The following is a 21282-nucleotide window of genomic DNA, read 5'->3' as shown; positions in this document are numbered from 1 at the left end:
TTGCAAATGACCAGCTGTCTTTCCATTCCTCACCATCTACTTGGAGCTGAAGAAGCTTCTTGGATGAGAAGCGAAACATCTTCAAAGAAAAAACAGAAAGTCCAGGTGCCTCTTGAAAAAGCACCTTTGGGACAATCATGACCTGGATGACTAAGAATCTCCATAGACATTAAGCCATACAGATTGACATTCCCCAGGATGATCTGTCCCTAACCTGGACCTTTAGCTCTTCCAATGGTGAACCCATCACTGCTGTAATCCAAGTCATCTTATTTGGTGGGAGCCTTTTGTCCTTTTCCTTCCACCTTTCCCATGTATCAATGATTTCTCAACAGATACGTCTTTGCATAATGAGTCCAAAAAATGATAGAGTCTGGTCATTTGTGCCTCAAGTGAAAACCCTGAATTGATTTATTCTATAAATTATTTATTTTCTTGACTTTTCATCCTATTCCCAAGAGTTGTCCAGTACCAAAGTTCAAAAGTTTCAGCAGATTTTCTATCTTGCTTCTTCAATGTCCAACTTTTGCTTCCATAAAGTCTTACAGGTAAAGTCCTTGCTTGGGCTATTCTGATCTTTGTAGGCATATACGTCATGGCTTCTGAGCATTTTTCCCTAGGCCTTTATTGATACCTTACTGATGGATAATTTGTGCAATATTTCTTAACTGCTAATGTCAGAACTGCCACCTCATGCCTGCTCTCTGCATCCAGTTTGGTAGCAGTCTGCCCTGAACCCTGGGTGAGCACTTGGGAGAAAGTGAAAGTTAAGAAAGTGAAAAGTGCCTGCCTTAGACGGTGTTTCAAGGTCTCTTGGAGATGAGAAGAATGCAGCTGCAAGCCAGCCTATAATCAGAGTGGCCGTTTCCAAAACATCTTCTTTGAAATTGATGGGACAGCAAAGGATCAGCAATGGAAAGTGCCTAAGTGGGGAAAAGTTTTCACTTGGGGTTTTGGCCTGCAAATTTCAATTCTGGCTTTGCACTATTGTATTTCACTTGACTTCTAGTAAATCATACCTTTCTCAACCTGATGGTGTTAAGGATTGTTTTTACTGAGAAGTCTAAATTGAGGCAGATCTGACAGCTAATTTCTTTTAATAGCCCTAAAAGGGAGAAGTTGCCCAACATTTCACTATCCTCACTTTCATTTTTAATGCTGGTTGTGGTACCTGTTATCAGTAGTTTGGTTTAAATTAAATTAATCCCATTTCTTCATTGTGCTTTTGTCTTTCATTATTAAAGCTTCCAGATCATTTGCATTTTCAGCTATCAGAGTAGCGTCACAAGAATAGTGTCATCAGCATTGTTTATTTATGTTTGTTCTTACAATTTTTAAAACTCAGTTTTCTTCTTCCAGTACAGCTTCCTTCATTATAAATTCAATACAGTAGTGGCCAAAATTGTGGAAACCTTTTGGGGAAAGTGTATTTTTGAGGTTTGATGGCTAATAACACCACTTTTGGAGGTGGGGAGTTTCAAGATAATCATATTCCACTGCTGGAATATCCTGGGAATAGCCCAGACTTTACCCCAATTGAAATTCTATGGACTAAAGAAACTTGTTAGTCAGAAGCAACCCAGCAATAAAACCCAGTTAATAGAAGCAAACATTCAATCTTGGTTTCACATTATAACAGCTGCAGAACTAAAAGACTTGGTTCACTCCATGGGTAGACGTTGTAAGGCTGTAATTCATGTTAAAGGTTACCCAACTAAGTATTAACTGACGTGATAATTTTTTTATATCTCATTTTTTCTACTTGTTTCACTTTTCTTCTTTATACTGTAACTGCTATTCTAATAGCAAATCCTTCATAAAAGTTATTGCATTACATTCTTAGTTAAATTATCTTTCCATTGATATATAATTTTATGGTACTACTCCAAAAAATAAAGTGGGGTTATTAGCTAATTTAAAAAATACACTTTTCCCAAAAGGTTTCCACAATTTTGGCCACCAGTGTATATAGGCTGAACAGCTAAAAGAGATAAGGTAGTCATATCTCATTTCTTTGATGACCTGCTGCCAATTGATTTCACCATATTCCAATTGCACTATAGCTTCCTGACCTAGATATAGGTTTCGCGTGAGAACAATGAGATATTCTGAGATTCCTCTTTTCCTAAGGACATTCCACACCTTGACATGGTTGACATAATCAAAGACCTTTGATGTTTGAATCAATCAAACATATATTGGTTGCCTTTTTGCCATTCTTTAGCTTTCTTAATAGCCAGATACTTTAGCAGTAACATTTCTTGTTTCTTGACCTTTTCTAAAATCAAATATTTCCTTTTCCATATGCAGTTCTAATATACTGTATTATCCCAAGTGTTATTTTGCTAGCATGTGAAATTAAGGTTACTGTATGAACATTTACAGACACTGTTATGTCTCCTTGGCATTTAGACTGATCTCTTCCAATCGGTGGACTACTGTGTCTATTCTCTAGACTGGCTGCCATATTTCATATAGAACTTTTACAGATTCTTCTTCTGTCTCTTGCTACATTTATGTAGATATTCTTATAACCTTCAGCTTATTATTGATTGGCATGCTGATCTAACTTCATCTTCTAGTACTAGGCACTCTTGTAAATAAGCAACATTTTTATGTTGGTATTCTTATTTTGCAGAATTTCAGTATAATCTTCTTTGAATCAGTTACTGTCTGTCCATTGGTATCCTTCAGCAAAGCAATTTGAGGTTGGAACCTCTTTCTGAGTTCAGAGATATTTTGGAAAACTCTTCCTGTTTTTCCATGACTATTTCCATCAGTGTCTTTAACAGATGTCACTGTAATGTTGCTTCCTCTCTTTGCTACAGTCCTCTGAACAGAATGGGGCAATTTGCTGTGGACAACTCACTGTGGGCATCTCAGCATGGCCACTTTGCTGTGGCCACCCACGGTGGTCATCTTGGAAATAATGGAAATAATAATGAGAGATAATGTCAAAGAAACAGTGGCGGATAACATTTAATGCTTTGAGTTATCCCACATGGAATTGTCTGAGCCACGGTGAGATGGTGGTGGAGAGATGGCTATGGCAGGATGGCAAGTTGTCCCAGACTCATCTTCTGAAACTCTTTGCTAAGTTTCTTTATCTTGTTCTTTCTTGCCTTCTCTTCTCTTCATGACAATTACTATCATTTGTTTTCCCATCCAGTTTTCTTTGTTCTGTTTCTTAGTCATGAAATCTCTTTCCACATTCTTTCTTAACAATTTCTGTCATTTTATTCCACAGTTCCTTAAAAGAATGAAAGAATGAGGCTTAGGACTTCAAAATGGTTCCTGAATGTTCTCCTTGAAAATGGTGGGTATAGGTCAATATGACATCATGGAAGCTGGTTAGCTTTCTTCTTCTTCAGCTTAAATTGGAACTTGCACATCAGCAGTTTGCAATCTGTTCCACAGTCAGCTCCTGGACTTCTTTACTGTTACTATATATCTGGATTCTTCCACTTCATTCACTAATAATATAGTCAATAAGGTTTCCATGTACTCCATCTGCTGATGTCAAAATATATAGGTATCATGTTGTTTATTTGAAGTCTGTGTTAGGAATGAAGAAATTGTTGGAGTGGCAAAAACTGGTAAGTCATTCTGATTCATTTCAGTTTGCTAGACAATACAATATACAAATAAATTTTGTCCTAACTGTTTCCAACTTTGGCATTCCAATTCTCTACCACAAGTGGCACACTTAACTTGTACATTCTGTGAGCATAAAGTTGGATAGCAATCATATTAAAGCGTTGTCCACAAAATCTAACTGATATTGCAGGATCCAACCTGGGTCAATCTCCAGAACCAGAGGTTTTGTCTTCTGAGCTTTCGGACTCATGCTGGAGACCAACTCCTAACTGATATTATTCAGTCATTGACTACACCGTACTCAGGTACTATCTTTTCTATATTTTCCCTGACTGTGAAAACAACACTCTTTTATTGTGATCTGAGTGTGATCTTCCTGCAAGAGTCCAAGTCCAATTCATCTCAATTCACTGATAGCCAAGATATCAGTTTGTAGTTAATTCACTTCCTCTTGCACTGTGTTGATTTTTCTTATGTGCATACTTTTTACATATTTCCACTGGAATTCTGTCATTGCAGCTTCGAATTTTCTTTTCTTGCAATAGCAAAATCATCAACTAGTAATCTAGCTATGGCATAAAGACCATTAATACTCTGAAAGACCTTCAACTCTTCCTCAGTAGCACGTTGAATGCCATCTGACCTGAGGGGCCCATCATCCAGCACTAAAGGTAAAAAAAGGTAAAGGTTTCCCTGTCCAGCCATATTTGATTCTGGATGGTGGTGGGCATCTCTGTTTGTAAGCCAAGGGAGCCAGCATTATCTGAAAACAATTCTGTGGTCATGTGATCAGCATGACTATATGCGAACATGGAATACATGGAATGCTATTACTTTCCCACTGAAGTGGTACCTATTAATCTACTCGTGTTTGCATGTTTTCAAACTGCTAGGTGGGCAGGAGCTGGGTCAGGAACGGGAACGCAACCTGTTGCACGGCTCTCGGGTCTCGAACATGGGCTGTCAACTTTCCAGCCGACAAGCTCAGCATCTTTAGCTGCTGAGCCATTGTGCCCCCTCATCCAAATAATACTAAGTACAGTATAGCACTAAATGACAGCCAGTTTGGTCCAATGATTAAGGTACAAGATTAGAAACCAGGAAACTGCGAGTTCTAGTCCTACATTAAAAATAAAAGCTGATTGGGTGACTTTGGACCAGTCCCTTTCTCTCAGCCCAACTCACCTCAAAGGGTTGTTGCTGTTTTGGGGAGAATAGGAGGAGGAAGAAGTATTAGGTTTTGGTAAATAGGATGACCTTCATGCTTTGGGTGACTCTGATGGAAATATATACCTTGGCATATACTCCCAGGATTCTTTTCTCATCTTTTGCAGGAAATCCCACTAACTATGATGGGGTGGCTTAATAGAATTTAAAGGGATTCCCACAGTATTTACTTAACATGATTTGTATACATTTACAGATGAGTGTGCCACTTAATAGTTTTCAATCAGCATTTTAATATTCAGTGAAGCACATATGTGAAGAGCAACAGTGAAGAGCAACAAAGATGATTAGGGGACTGGAGGCTAAAACATATGAAGAACAGTTGTAGGAACTGGGTATGTCTAGATTAATGAAAAGAAGGACTAAGGGAGACATGATAGCAGTGTTCCAATATCTCAGGGGCTGCCACAAAGTAGAGGGAGTCAAGCTATTCTCCAAAGCACCTGAGGGCAGGACAAGAAGTAATGGATGGAAACTAATCAAGGAGAGAAGCAACTTAGAACTAAGGAGAAATTTCCTGATAGTTAGAACAATTAATCAGTGGAACAACTTGCCTGCAGAAGTTGTGAATGCTCCAACACTGGAAGTTTTTAAGAAGATGTTGGATAACAATTTGTCTGAAGTGGTATAGGGTTTCCTGCCTAAGCAGAATTTTTGGACTAGAAGACCTCCAAGGTCCCTTCCAACTCTGTTATTCTAAATTCTAAATATTCTAAAGCAAGCTGCCTCCTTGCCTTTTTATAACAATATGCAGATAGGAATATAAAATAATTTCATCACGGATTCCTCTGAAGTTGATATGGGACTAAATGTGCCAAAAGTGCCAAAAAGATTAGCCATAGGCAGTCTGGCCAACATTCTATTTAATTTAATGAATATAGAAGGGAAGTTTCAAAGTTGCCATTACTTTTTTTAAAAATGAACAAAAATATCCAAAAGGTCTATTTTAAGTTATCTTTAAATAATCTGGTGAACCTACAACAGTCCTGATTCTCTGAAGAGAGACTTCATGTTAGTGCAATTCCTATTCACTGGAGTCTTTCTGTTGATTTTTTTTAAAAAAATGGGATTTTTATTTCCTGGGGAGGAAAATGTGTCCTAAGAAAACTGAAAGTTGGTAGCAAAATGACAGATTTTTTTTGTTTTGAGAATCCAAACATCCCTATTTGCAGGTTGTGAAAAGTGGAGGGAAGGCGATTTTCAGAAACTCAATAAATTGTCATAAAGATTCAAATCCTATTTTGCCTTTGGTGGTGATGGCTCCTTTTATGTCTTACTTTATTTTAAGGCGTTTTGTTATCCTTATCAACCGAAATCTCCAAGTTGTCACTTTCTGCCCCAGTCAAAGTGAACTTGCAATTATTTGCAATTTCTGAGAGATTTTCATTATATTTTAAAAAATTTCCCTCTAGTTTGAAAGCCATTTTTTCTTCCATAAAACTTTTGACTCTGTGCTAGAGAGCAGCTACAGGGTAGAGTGGCTTAAAACAAGCAACGTCAGACAAAGGATGAAAAGAATTCAAAACTTATTTAAAGCCATTCATAGCATATAACCGTGGCTTTTATGATAGAGACAAGAAAGGAAGTGCAAGCTGGAAGGAAGGGAATAAATTTGGCTATTAATATTAATTAATCTAGTATCTGTGCTCCTGAAACGTATGTGGGACTTGGAACATGTTTATATTTTGATAAATGTGCTCTGTTTATTCTTATCATCCAGATTGCTGCAATTTTCCAAACAGAACAAGGTGGGGCATAAGTATCCCTCTATTTTGGAAAAGTGCATCCAATATTGGCTGCATACATTAAAATTATGCTCAGAATTAATTACACAAAGGGAAACAGAAAGACAATTTGATGTAAGGGTTAAAGATACCAAACCAGAAACATCTGAGGTGAGTTCTAATTCTACTTTAGGCACAAAGCCAGCTGGATGACTTTGGGCCAGTCCCAGTGGTGGGATTCAAAAATTTTTACTACCGATTCTGTGGCCATGCTTGGTGGGCATGGCAGGGGAAGGATACTGCAAAATCCCCATTCCCTCCCCACCCCACTACCCTGCTCTGGGAAGGAATCAACCCCCCCACCTCTTCATTTCCCCAAATAAAAATAAATAAATTGACAGGTGTGGTGAGTGTTAACAGAGAACTCACTGGGCTGGAGATGTTAACCATGCTCAAAACATTGTCTGGGCTTCTCATATTCATTGCAGCAGCCATAATGTGAGGTGCTGCTACTTTGGCACTCGCCCCTCCCAATTGTCAGCAGCTGCACAGCTTTTTCCAGGGAAGTAGCCTTGTCCCGAGCGCATTCTTTCGCATCCCCTTCATAGATCCCCCACTTGTTCTGCCCCCCCAGGTCGATGCCCCCTCCCCTGCCTCACCCACCTCCAGGGCTTGCACCAGGGTGGGCAGGCCCATTATGCCGGTGGCACCGAAGATCTTCTTGCAGGCTGTGGCAGCCAGGCCTCCAGTTGCACAGTTTCCCTTCATGCTGTCACCATTGTCTCCTCGCCGCTCCAGCCTAGGGCCAAAGCAAGCCCTTCCATCTGGAGCTCCACCTGGGGAGGCAGGGCAGGCGGAAGGCAGCATTTCACTGCTTCGGCTCCCCTGGTGGACAGGCACGCCCATGAGCCACAGCCAAGGCATTTGGGGTCACAGCAGAATGAGCAACCAAAGCCCATCTCCATTGGCGCACCTGCCTCCCCTCCCCCGGTTCTCGGAAGAGCCGCTCGCTAGCCCTGGGCACCCGAGGGAAGTGCCGGGTGGCCATTTTGAAAGGGGCGGGAGCGGTTTATGCAAACAGGAGATACAGCCTGAGCCTCCTCAGTAGGGGCGCCTCCCTGGAGCAGATTTCCCTCCTCCGCCATTGGCCTTACCTTCCAGTTACAGCCCCCTGGGCTTGCACTGCTCTGCTCTCTGCGGCTGCCCATGAAAGTAAGGCCTGCGGTTGGCTGAAGGGAAGGGGCCGGCAGGCAGGCAGGGCGATGTGGGCGGGGCAGTCTCATGGTGCTGCGTAGGCTGGATTAACTGCTTCAGCGGGCCGTAGTTTGAGGATCCCTGCTGTAAGGCACCAGCCAAGGTCTGAGAGGCCAATAAGTCATGGCTGGGCGGGGTGGGGTGGAGCCAGCCAGCAATTTAACAATCGGTTCGGCTGAAGTATTGCGAACCGGTTGAATCCCACCACTGATACAAACCCTTTAAATAAAATTATCAAGGTTCTTTCAGCCCGACAAGAAAGGCAAGGGCAAACCTCTTTTGAAAATGCTACCAATAAAACTGTACGGACTTGCCCAGGCAGTTTCCAGGAGTCAAGATGGACTTTAAGACAGTAATACACAAAAAAGAAAATAACCTACAAAACTTCATTTGAGATGTCATCTGTTCTTACCAACACATCTAAGGGGGTGCCACAAAGAGGGAGTCAACTTAGTCTCCAAAGTACCTGAAGGCAGGACAAGAAGCAATGGATGGAAACTAATCAAGGAGAAAAGCAACCTAGAACTAAGGAGAAATTTCCTGATAGAGAGAACAATTAATCTGTGGAACAACTTGCCTCCAGAAGTTGTGGCTGCTCCAACATGTGAAGTTTTAAAGAAGAGATTGGATAACCATTTATCTGAAATGGTAATCAGGTTTCCTGCTTGAACAAGGGGTTGGATTAGAAGACCTCCAAGGTCCCTTCTAACTCTGTTATTCTATTAAAGATTGTCATGATGCCTGGGCTGTGTCCATGACTTCCAAGGCTACGGTTTTCTTCAAGTGACCCTGGCAGTGATCTCTGCCAAACTGGCCATATAATCAAGAAGGACACTGAAATGCCAAGAGGTCTTAGCTCACAAATTTTCCATCTCCTGGGCTTTCATTGGCTGCTTGAACCCTTGGTCACAGTTGATAGGTTGAATCTCCATTTCTATTCACACTCAAGAAGGCATCATTTCATTCCATTGCCAGAGTTGCTGTGAGTTGGACAACTGTACTAGGGGTGAAATTCAGCAGGTTCTGACAGGTTCTGGAGAACTGGTAGCGGAAATTTTGAGTAGTTTGGAGATCCGGCAAATACCACCTCTGGTTGGTCCCAGAGTGGGGTGGGAATGGAGATTTTGCAGTATCCTTCCCTTGGAGTGGGATGGGAATGGAGATTTTGCAGTATCCTTTCCCTGCCATGCCCACCAAGCCACACCATGCCCACCAAACCACGCCCACAGAACCGGTAGTAAAAAACATTTGAATTCCACCACTGAGCTGTACGTTATAAACAAGCGACAGAATGTAACTACACATTTGGCAAACTAGACAATGCTTGTCTTCTTGGTGTCTTATTGCTTGCTGGTGATACAACCTCTCTGGCTTTATTCCAGGGACTTCCACAATACCTTTGACCTGCAGTTCCCCCTCCACCCCAAATTCCATCTGTTAATCCAGTTATAATGATGCCACTAATTTCAAAGCAAAAACCCCTTAATCCTTAGCTTTTCACACCTCTGTGGGAAGGCCTAAAACATGTTTTTATACTATTGACCAAAATGGCCTCCAGAGGTGCCATCTGCTCTGGTGTTGCAGGGCCGATAGCTAACTCAATAAGTTTCTATGGGTAATAAATTCACATGGTGTGAGATTTAAGGAGTGCCGTCTGTTTAGTTGATTAAGCAGGCAGAAGTGTCTGATACACACTGATTGCTTGCACAGACATGCACCAGGAGAGGCGGACACTGAAAGAATACTAAATGTCCAAGAAGGCCACAGCATAGAAATCAGACTCGAAGGGACAACTGAAGATTAGAATCCAGGCAGATTCTACTAGATCAGGGGTCTGCAAGCTTAAACCCTCAAAGAGCCATTTGGACCAGTTTCCCACAGAAAAGAAAACACCAGGAGCCACAAAACCTAGGTGGGTGTGGCCAACTCGATGTCACTCACTCTCACCCAGTCACATGACACTCCCCAGCTACCCAGGTTTTGTGGCTCCCAGTGTTTTCTGTGGGAAATCGATATCTCTCTCTATGTGTTTCATTCTCTGTATCTGATTTTCTCTCTCTCTCTCTCATCTCTCATCTCTCTCAAGCCAGGCAAGGAGTGACTGGAAGGGGAGGGTGAGGGGTGGGGCCAGCCAGTGATGGGTTCAGCCAATAGGGAGCCACAGCAGGGGGACGAAAGAGCCACATGCAGCTGCAGAGCTGCGGGTTGCAGACACCCGTACTAGATGAACATGTGGACAATAAGTAACCAGTTCAAAGACAGTTCCCCCTGACTTGGTCTCCTTAGGGTTACTCATTGAACTTCAGAGCATGGTCCACCAATGCAGGTGGCCCTCAAGTCATTTTCTGTGATACTCCAACTGTTAATGCATTTCCTTTGCTTATAGATTTTACAGCATGAACTGCTAGCTCCTTTCCTGAGACACTTGAAAAACCTCAAGATTACACTGTTAAAATTTGGTACCAAATTGGCACCAAATTGGTAAAATTTGGCACTCCAGACAATGATGGGACAATTTTTTCCATTAATTTTGGGTAAAAAATAAAGGAAATAGATTTTCAGCAACTAACTGTTCTATTGCTATCAAGATACAACATTTAATCAAAATGGGAATAATCCTGAATTTAAGATGACCTTCCTCCTCCACCCCTACCCCTACCCAAAAAGAGAAAAAATAAACAAAAATAACATAAACACATCTTCAAAAATTGCACTGGCTTCCAGTAAACTTCCAGGTGCAGTTCAAGGTCCTATCTTGACCCTATCCTGTCCCCATTTCACAAGTAAAATGTTGTGGGGGAGTAACTCTCATCTTTCTGTTCAGAAAAATGCAATATTCAAATTGTGCCAAGGAAGAAAGATTTCATCTTTAGTGCCTGATAAAAAAAAAAATTCCTTCCTGTCATTTAAAATTCACACCAATTTCAAAAGATGGGCTTTGAGTGTTAAAAATCTAGCAAAATGTGGAGATCATAACACTGGATGATTTAGACATCAAGTGTCTAATTGTCTTCTCAGTGTAGCAATCTAAGTTAAAAGAGCTCTGGCAGATGGCTGTCCGATCTTTTCTCAAACACATTCAGTCCAGAAGAGCTCACATCTGCCTTCATTTCATTAATTTATTGTTTATTTGTTAAGAGGGGTTCTAGTCATTCCCAATCTGAAGATTCTAAGTGGTATCCATTAGAATTAAAACATCAGGTAAGTTAGACAAAAGATCACTTTTCTCTGAGAAAAATGCCACAAAATAATCAACTCGGCTAAAAGATTTAGTGCAATAACATTGTTTTGACCGCTTTACAAAATGCTAGCAAGGCAGAGCTTCAGAAACCTCTGGAAGTGGAGAATTGCAGAGCAGGGAGGTCACACAGGACCACACATCTGGTCCATGTCCTTCTGACCTTACAAGAGTAGGGTAGAGAATTTGCAATAGGCCCTCTTGAGATACTGTATTCTTTACAAGGTTAGACAGAATCAATCCTGGCAATTGATTCCCTAGTCAGACTGCTCTCGTTGTTAGGAACTTTTTCCTGGCATTCAGTCAGTTGTATCTCCAAATAATCATTATATTTCCTGTATTCTGGCTGACAGGGAACTGTTCTTGGCCTTCTTTTGTTGGATATCCCTTAAATTACTTGAAAAGTGCTGTTGCATCTCCCCTCATTGTCCTTCTTCAAAGCTAAACATTATGGGATTTTTGTTTTAGTTCATTCTTGTTTCCCTTTGAACTTGCTCCTCTTTTTCTAAAATTTTCTTAGAGGGGGGTTGGACATGATTCAGACCAATTGAGAATAGACTGGAATTACAACTCCCAATGATTTAGAACTTGGACATGATTCAGACCAGAGGTGATATTCAGCAGGTTCTGACCAGTTCTGGAGAACCGGTAGCGGAAATTTTGAGTAGCTCGGAGAACCGGTAAATACCACCTCTGACTAGCCCCGCCCCCACCTATTCTCTGCCTCCTGAGTCCCAGCTGATTGGGAGGAAATGGAGATTTTACAGTATCCTTCCCTTGGAGTGGGGTGGGAATGGAGATTTTACAGTATCCTTCCCCTGCCATGCCCACTAAGCCTCGGCCACAGAACCGGTAGTAAAAAAATTTGAATCCCACCACTGATTCAGACCAATGGAGAATAGACTGGAATTACAACTCCCAATGATTTAGAACTTACATATCTCTTGATCTACCCTGCTTTTCTTTTTTAGCTGTCTATGATCAGGTAGAATTTTAAGATCTTTTTCACACATATTTTTCCTTCTGTCCAGTAGGGTCTGCAGGATGCTGCCTATCTATCTCTGTCTCTGTCTCTGTCTCTGTCTCTGTCTCTGTCTCTGTCTCTGTCTCTGTCTCTGTCTCTGTCTCTACCTCTATCATCTATCTATCTATCATCTATCTATCTATCTATCTATCTATCTATCTATCTATCTATCTATCTATCATCTATACACACACACACACACACACACACACACACACACACACACACACACACACACACATACAAGAAGGGTGGGGCTTGTGCCATAATGTTCTATCTGCCGCCTTGGCATTTCTGATCCCCCAGCAATGTTGCTGCCCCTGTTGTATGATTGATTAATTATGTACCATCAGGTTGTTGTCAACTCTTAGCAATCATACCATACTTAGCAACCATATTATCCTCCATGAAGATTTATCGCTAACCTGGGCTTTCAGGTTTTCCAACAGTATGCCCAACTACCTTACTGCTTGGTCATCCTTTTCTTCTCTTTTCTCCAGTGTCACATTTAATTTCTTTTTCTTAATTGGAGAAGATTGTATTTGTCCCTATGTAATTCTATTCTTTCAACTCATTAGCCAATTAAAATAATTCTGAATACTGTCTCCTAGTTATCATTTGCAACCCTGATAAGCGTTCACTCTTTACTGCTTCGTTCAAGGTGCTAATGAAAATATTATTTAACTAATAGGCTCTTTCCAACTCAAATATTGGTGAGCAATCTTGGAGTATGTTTTTCATGCCAATTGTGGATTTGTCTAATAGCTATGTCACTCACGTGATATCTGAATACTGAATAGGCTAAATGCCAGAACAAATGTGGAGTTTCTCCCATCACACCCAATTCATATGACCCATAGAAAGTAAACTCTGGGAATTAAAGGCCCAAACATCTGGAGGGACCAGGTTGTCCATACAATGCTATCAAGAGAGAAACTAATAATTGAAATTCTTCTTTATTTCAAGATCGCAAATAAGAATTTTTCTTATGGACATGCTATTATGCCCATTACAGAATTAAATATCATGGGAATCATTTCATCGAACTGGGAATTGAAAAAAATGTATGTGTATGTTGTTGTATGTAATGCTAATTAGATACGGTACAAAAGATGTTGGATGTGTCCCACAAAGTCACTAGGCATCAAATTTAACTGAATAGTGTCTTTTCTTTTAAAAGATGGACTTTTAAAAAGGTTGGGGAAAAAAGCATTTAGATGAACAAAGTTGGAAAAATGTTTAATTCTGTGAAGCTGTTCTCTTCAGTTGCTTTGGGAAAAACAACAAAAATGGCTTTTTTGGTGACATCAGGTTGACTCCACTGATTATTTGCCATTACCAGTTTTAAATACGTGGAGATCATAAGATGGATTTGCTCCGTATGTGGTGGAAACACCAATCAACACCGTAGGAGATGTTAGAAATGTAATCTTGCAAACAGTAGGAGTTTCCTTGATAACAAAATGCATTAAACATTATTGATATGTGCTAAATGCACTAAAGTTGGCAAAAACTGGGCAAAGAATGGGAAACAACCTCAGATTCAACAACAGCTTTTGAAATAACTTCACTAACTTTTCACACTGTGATGCCCTCAAGCTGTTTTGGGCTGAACTTCCATACCACCCTCTTCACCTTGTTGGTTTTGGACAACAAAGACTCCAAATTAGTGGAAACAGGTCTCCGTTTGTTAAAATGGTTAGATTTGCATATGCACAGAAAGATTAACAGATTAACAGAGTTGGAAGGGACTTTGTAGGTCATCTAGTCCAGAAGTCTGCAACCTTAAACACTCAAAGAGCCATTTGGACCCGTTTCCCACAGAAAAGAAAATACCGGGAACCACAAAACCTGGGTGGGCATGGCCAACTCAACATCACTCCCACCCAGTCACATGACCCCCTCCAGCCACGCCTATCCAGGTTTTGAGGCTCCCAGTGTCTTCTGTGGGACATAGGTCTCTCTCTCTCTCTGTGTCTCCCCTTCCCTCCCTCTCATTTCTGTTTTTCTCTCTTTTCCCTCTCCCTCCACTCTCTCTTTTTCTTTCTTTCTTTCTTTCTTTCTTTCTTTCTTTCTTTCTTTCTTTCTTTCTTTCTTTCTTTCTTTCTTTCTTTCTTTCTTCTTTCTTTCTCTTTCTTTCTTTCTCTCTTTCTTTTTCTTCTTTCTTTCTTTCTTTCTTCTTTCTTTCTTTCTTTCTTTCTTTCTTTTTCTTTCTCTCTCTCTCTCTCCCCCCTTCTCTCATTTGTTTCCTTCTCTTTTCCCTCTCTCTCATTCTCTCCCTCCAACTCTCTCTCATTTCTCTCTCTCCCTTCTCTCTTTTCCTTCTCTCTTTTTCCTCTCTCTCTCCCTCCATCATTTTCTCATTTCTCTCACTGTTTTTCTCCCCTTCTCTCTCTCTTTCTTCTCTCTCCCCTCCTCTCTCCCCCTCTCTCTCCCCCCTCCCCCTCTCTGTCTGTCTCTGTGTCTCTTCTCTCTCTCTCGGAAACCCAAGGCTGGCCCGACCCAGTGAGCTCTCCTTGGGGTTCTTCGCTACTCCTTTTCTTTCTATTTGGCAACTTTTTGAAAATCTGGGATGGCTGAGGAGCGAGCATGAGCTGCAGTGGCAGATTTGCCAAAGACAACCCTCCTCCTTCTCCTCCTCCTCATGCAACTGCCTGGCCAGCTATTGTGGGGCCCGGACGGTGTGCATGAGCAGGGATACCGTCCTGAAGTGAGTGGAGCAGTGCCACCAGCAGTGTTGATTGAAAAGTGTCCTCTGGGCAGCTTTAAATCTCACACAGGGGACTTTCACTGCCCAGAGGACGCTTTTCAATGAACTCTGCTGGAGGAGTAAATAAGCTCAGGGCAGCGGGAAAAGGGGGCTGGCCCTGCGGAACCTTGCATGCCCACCCCGGGGATCAGGCTCAGAAAAAGCCGGAGCACCCTCACCAAAGACGCTCTACTGATAGCAGTGATGGAACACTGCTATCATGTCTCCCCTGGTGCTTCTCTTCACTAGACTAGCCATGCCCAGTTCTTGTAACCACTCTTCATATGTTTTAGTCTCCAGTCCCCTAATCATCTTGGTTGCTCTTCTCTGCACTTTTTCTAGAGTCTCAGCACCTTTTTTATCATGTGGTGACCAAAATTGGATGCAGTATTCTAGGTGTGGTCTTACTAAGACTTTACAGAGTGGCATTAGTACCTCACTTGATCTTCATTGTATCCCTCTGTTAATGCAATTTACGATTGCATTGGCTTTTTTGGCTGCCGCTGCACACTATTATCTTATGTTTAGTTGGTTGTCCACTAAGACTCTGAGATCCCTCTCATAGTTGCTGCTATTAAGCCTGGTTTCACCCAGTCCATATGTGTACTTTTGGTTTTTCTTGCCTAAGTGTAAGACTTTACTTTTCTCTACATTGAATTTCATTTTGTTAGATAGGGTGCAGATTCAGGGCTGACAATGTCATCTGTTTCTTTGGCAGGTAAATACATACTGGGGTTTAAATTGTAGGTACAATTAATTCTCAATTTACAACCATTTGTTTGGCAACCATTTGAAGTTGCAAGGGCACTGGAAAAAAAATGGCCTGTCCTTGCACTCATGACCATTGCAGCATCCCCACAGTCATTTGATCAAAATTTGGGTGCTTGGCAACTGGCATGGATTTATGATGGTTGCAGCATCACAGGCTCACATGATCGTACTTTGGGATCTTCACAGCCAGCTTTGCTTCTGATAAGCAAAGTCAATGGGGGAAGCCAGATTTCCTTAATGACTCCTAATGCATTCACTTAACAACTGCAATGGTTCACTTAACAACCCTGGCAAATAAGGTTGTAAAATCATGTGGGACTCACTTACCAGTCAGTTTGCTTAACAACAGAAATTCTAGTCCCAATTGTGGTCGTTGAAGTGACTAAGAGGAGAAAGGCATAACTTACTGTCTGTTTGAAAGGTGAATTTCAAAATGATGGCTTCTTCAACCCAGAACTGATTGCAGCCTTTTCCCCTCCCAGCTTTTGGCATGCAGATAGCTTTGGAGTTCAACTCCAAAGCTGTTTGCCAGTTTATAGCTGTATTGAAGGGTTCTGAGCAGGGGTGAAATGCTCCCGGTTCGGACCGGCTCAGGCGAGTAGGTAGCGATGGCAGCAGGCAGAGAACCAGTAGCAAAAATCCCTTCCCCCCCCCCCAGCCTCCAGCTTGCTTACCTTCGCTCTTCGGACTGAATCCTGAGCTGTTGGTTGCAATGCCTGCCTTGCTTTGCTTGCTGTAATCCCTGCAATCCATTGCATGAGCAAGCAACTGAATCTTTCTGCCTGCAATCAAGCTCATCAGTGAGCAGCTCTATCTGCCTGCCTTGTCCCTTCAATTGGATAAGTTTTTTCCCCCTTTGGGAGCTTTAAAAAAAATAGTTAATTGGGTTTTTTTTTTAGTTGTTCTTTTTTTAGACCTAGCCATTTAAAGTTTAGGAAGTTTTAAATTCAGCTGCTTTTATATACTGTAAAAATAAAAATAAAATAATATTTGTGCAGCTTTCTGAGATTTTGTGTGTTTCTGTAGTGTTTCACTCTAACTACACAAACACACAAAATCTCACAAAGCTGTATGTGGAATTTTGTGTGTGTAAAGTGTGAAAGTTGGTTTTTTGGACTTTTTTGTGGCTGTGTGAGGTTCCTGCTTGTTGCAGGGGCCACTTTGGGTCTAGCACAGCTGCTTTTACATTGTGGGTGAGCCAGTTGTGTTGTGTTGTGTTGTGTGTGTGTAAAGTGTGAAAGTTGGTTTTTTGGGCTTTTTGTGGCTGTGTGAGGTTCCTGCTTGTTGCAGGGGCCATTTTGGATTTTAGTAATAAACTTCTGTATTGGGGGTCCCTACCCAGCCGGAGAACTGAAGAGATTCTACCAATATTGTCTGCAGCTTTATTATGGTTTGGTTTCAGATGGGGACAGACAAAAGCAGGACAACAAATTGGTCTGAGTTTTACCCTTGCAGGGATTTCTTTATTGCTCAAGTTACAAAAACAGAACTTTAGTTTTGCTAACTTAAAGTTTTAATCCCCACTCTTTTCTTCCCCTCTGCTGATTTTGCCCTACTTTCTATGCCCAAGGCTTATCCTTATTGACTTATTTATTTACAGAAATGCTGCAATCCTTTTTTTTAGCTTTATGTCCTGTGTCTCATCAGTTTGTCTCCTTTTCCAACTTTCTGTTTGAGGTATATAAACAGCTGCCTGTAGATCAAGCAAATCCCCGGTCTTTGCTGAAATTGTGACTGGTTCTTTAATTGCTGCTGTGTTCACTCCAGTCACTTTCTTCCTTTTAGCTGCAGTCCTTTTTGTCCATGAGTCTCTTAGGTTACCAGCTCCCTCTGTCTTTGATCTTCTTCACTTTTGGTAGATCCTTTGCTGTCCAGCTGCTGGGAGAGTCACTTAAAAGTGAGCCTCAGCTCTTTGTCAAGCTGTTGTTGTTCCTTTCCTCAGTGCTTTATTGGTGGCCAGTTTTACTTTTCCTCCAGGCTACCTGGAGTTGCCTCTACTTATCATCTTTTTAGCTGCTGACACTCCAGCTACTCCTCTGCACCGTCCCTTGTCATCTTCTCCCTTGGATTCTTGCTTTCTGTTTCCTTTTCGGTGAAACTGTAATTTATACAGACAGAGACATAGACAGGCATTAGCTCCAGCAGGAAATCTCTCCCTGACCACCTCCTTCTGACTCTGATTTTCTCTCTTTTCCATTGGAGCTCTTGATCTGTTAGCTGGCTGGCGAGGGTGGGGGGTGTTGGTTGATAAAAAATACAGATTTCTGTCATTTCTACATATTGAAGGTCAAAACATTCTATTGGTGCAAGGAAGCATTCCTGAAAGCAGAAATCTGTCTTATGCACAATAATGACTAAAGCAGGTTTATGACCGTAACAGAAAGGGGATTTCTTTACAGGAAACATATTAGAAGTTTACAAAGGCTAGCAACCAGTTAGCTACATCCTACCAAGAGATGGATTGAAGAACCTGTATCTCGCCTATAAGTGCCTAGGAAGAAAGGCAGAAAGTTGGGATGGGGGATGGGGGATGTAGTAATCTAATAGATGAAGGGCAGGGCAGAGACAGTGAAAGAGGGGACACAGAATCAAGCATTAACTCTCGATGCATAATATCCCTTCAGGGTATATATACATACAAGATCAAGGGAGGTACTAATACCACTCTATAAAGCCTTAGTAAGACCACACCTAGAATACTGCATCCAGTTTTGGTCACCACATGATAAAAAAGATGTTGAGACTCTAGAAAAAGTGCAGAGAAAAGCAACCAGGATGATTAGGGGACTGGAAGCTAAAACATATGAAGAATGATTATAGGGACTGGGCATGGCTAGTCTAGTGAAGAGAAGGACCAGGAGAGACATGATAGGAGTCTTCCAATATTTGAGGGGCTGCCAGAGAGAGGAAGGGGTCAAACTATTTTCCAAGGCACCTGAAAGCCAGACAAGGAATAATGGATGGAAACTGATCAAGGAGAGATTCTACCTAGAAATAAGGATAAATTTTCTGACAGTGAGAACAATCAACCAATGGAACAGCCTGCCTTCAGAAGTTGTGGGAGCTTCATCACTGGAAGCTTTCAAGAAGAGATTGGACTGCCATTTGTCAGAAATGTTGTAGGGTCTCCTGCTTGGGCGGGGGGGTTGGATTAGATGACCTACAAGGTCCCTTCCAACTCTATAAATCTGTAAATCTGTAAGGGTAATAGTTTATGAGTAGCTGACAAGTCACTGCTATTGGATTTGGATCTTCAGTAGTAGAATGACTATGGATCTACTAGAGAGAAGGAAGAGCTTCTACCTTTACAAAGCCTCTGTGAAGGCAGAGCTTTTTGTATGATCTTCCTTTCACCAGAATCTTGATCATGGCCATCACAGGGGCAAGAGATATAGAGGGCTGTTGACATGACATCATTGCATAAAGGATCCAAATTATGTAAAATGTATTAATGTACCAAATCATGTAAAATGTACTGCGGAAAAATACCATGTCATATAAATGGGTTGCTCAGGATATGGGGAAAGCAAAGACCTGAAGCACAGAATCCTATTCCAAGGGCTGAGAGCAGAGAGTAAGAGTATATAAGACTGAAAATAAGAGATATGGGAGGCAGAGCAGGTACATCAGAGAAAGAAGAAAGGGAAAGACAAAGGGGAGAAAATGTCAGAAAAGAAGAAAGTTGGGCCATTTTCAACTTGACAAGAAGAAAATAAAGCAATGCTGAAGAAGATTCAGGAGAGAAAAGAACAAGGATGAGGTGACATAGGAGGTAACAGTTCTACTGAAAAATACAAAGGAATAAAATCATGCATGAGAGTGGAACAAAACAGCTTAGTCCTCCCATATATAATTCAATCTCTCTGAGAAAAATCTGCATGAATTTTGTAACCCTGTAAAGCAATAAAGGAATAAAACTTCAGCTCAGCTAGCATGGACAGGAGTGAGGGATTCTGGGAAGGATCTGTTCAGTCTAGGACAGAGCTATCAAACTCACAGCCTGCGGGCTGCATGCATCATGCCCTGGCCCATGTCCTGTTTAACGAAGGTGGGGGGAAGTCTGTCATGTGACACCACCATGACGCTGCGAGTTTGATAGCCCTGATCTAGGACAATATTTCTCAATCTTTACAAACATTAAGATGTATAGATTTCAAGATCCAGAATTCTGGCTGGGGAATTCTGGGAGTTGAAGTCTATATATTTTAAGATTTGCCAAGATTGAGAAACACTGGTCTATGAGCTTATGTTCTGGGCTCCCCTTCTGAGTAGGTATACTTCCTATGAAATATGCTGCCTCAATGCAATCTGTAAAGCCTCAATGCTCCTGCCATTTCATACAGTAACTAAAACCTGATCTTTAGGAGAGCATTCAGGGATTAAAAGAGATACATGGGATTGTTTTTTAATCCTTATTTATGGTCTGTTAATTTTGATACAATGATGACTTTAATACTATTATTATTGCTAGTGTTCTGTTTTTGTTACTTGATATTATGCACTCAGAGGCTTTGGAACAGAATGGAATACAAATGTTAGGCTCCGGGTATTGAATACAAGACAGAAGGATAGAATGGGGATTGAGTCAATCTATCAGAAGCATTAACACTGTTTAATCATCCAAATCAATTTTGCACACCACTAGTATGCCAAGTTTGACTAATTTGTAGTTCAATGAATTATGCAATCCTGAGAAGATAAGTTTCTTTCACAACAAAGGCAAGTATGGTACGTAGCAAACAATATTAAGTTAGATGCTTCAGTTATACCAGTGGTGTCAAACTTGCGTCGTCATGGTGTCGTCACATGACATATTGTGACTTTTCCCCCCTTCACTAAACCAGGCATGGGCGTGGCCAGCGAGTGACGCATCTGGCCTGTGGGCTGCGAGTTTGACAGCTCTGAGTTATACAAACCAATGTTTTAAGAAATGCTTGGTAGCAGAACATATATTTTATATGTAGATATTCCTAGATCGAAGCTCTGAACTAGAATCCAAGGATTGGTAAATTCCTGTCAAGTCATTGAATTCAAGCTGTTGACTATGCAGGAATCAAAGCATTTCTGACAGATGGCTGTCAAATCACTTTCTATATATACATCACATTTCTGGGTAGGGAAAGGTAAGTGTTGTGGCCCGCCAGCAGCCTGCGTGGATCGTGGCTATCCCGATGACGAGGAGGCTGGTGTGGTGTCGTGCCAGCAGCCTGCACAGCCGGCGTTCGCGTCGGACAGCGAGGAGGCTGAAGAGGATGTGGTGCCAGAGGCAGAGACTCAGCCAGGGCCTTCAGAATCTCCAGAGGCTCCTTCAAGTGGAGAGAGCGAAGTGGAGGAGCCTCTCCTCAATGCTCGAGCATGCAGGGCTGCCAAAAGGCAGGAGTGGCTACTCAGGAGGAGAGGTCTCCTCGAGAGTAAGGCTTGAGGATAATTGGCCACTCCCTTAGCCTATTTAAGTCACATGCCATTAGTAAGTTTCTTGCTAGAAACAACTTGTAATTATCATCAGAGTATTTTTGGAAAAGTCTTACGTGTGTATCCTATTTTCTGGGCTGGTTGCCAACTTTTGCTGGACTTTGGTTTATTCTTGCTATTTAATAAATTTGATAAGGACTGTTGGTGTGTGTCAATATCCTCAGGAATCCGGAGCTGGGGCAGAACAGTAAGTGAATTTCACCCCTTATATATACTGTATATCCAA

Source organism: Pituophis catenifer, unplaced genomic scaffold, assembly GCF_029215685.1.
Source record: "Pituophis catenifer annectens isolate HBS135680 unplaced genomic scaffold, rPitCat1.0.hap2 SCAF_1, whole genome shotgun sequence".
Lineage (NCBI taxonomy): Eukaryota > Metazoa > Chordata > Lepidosauria > Squamata > Colubridae > Pituophis > Pituophis catenifer.
The sequence above is the reverse complement of the archived record's forward strand: the minus strand, read 5'-3'. Positions refer to the sequence as shown.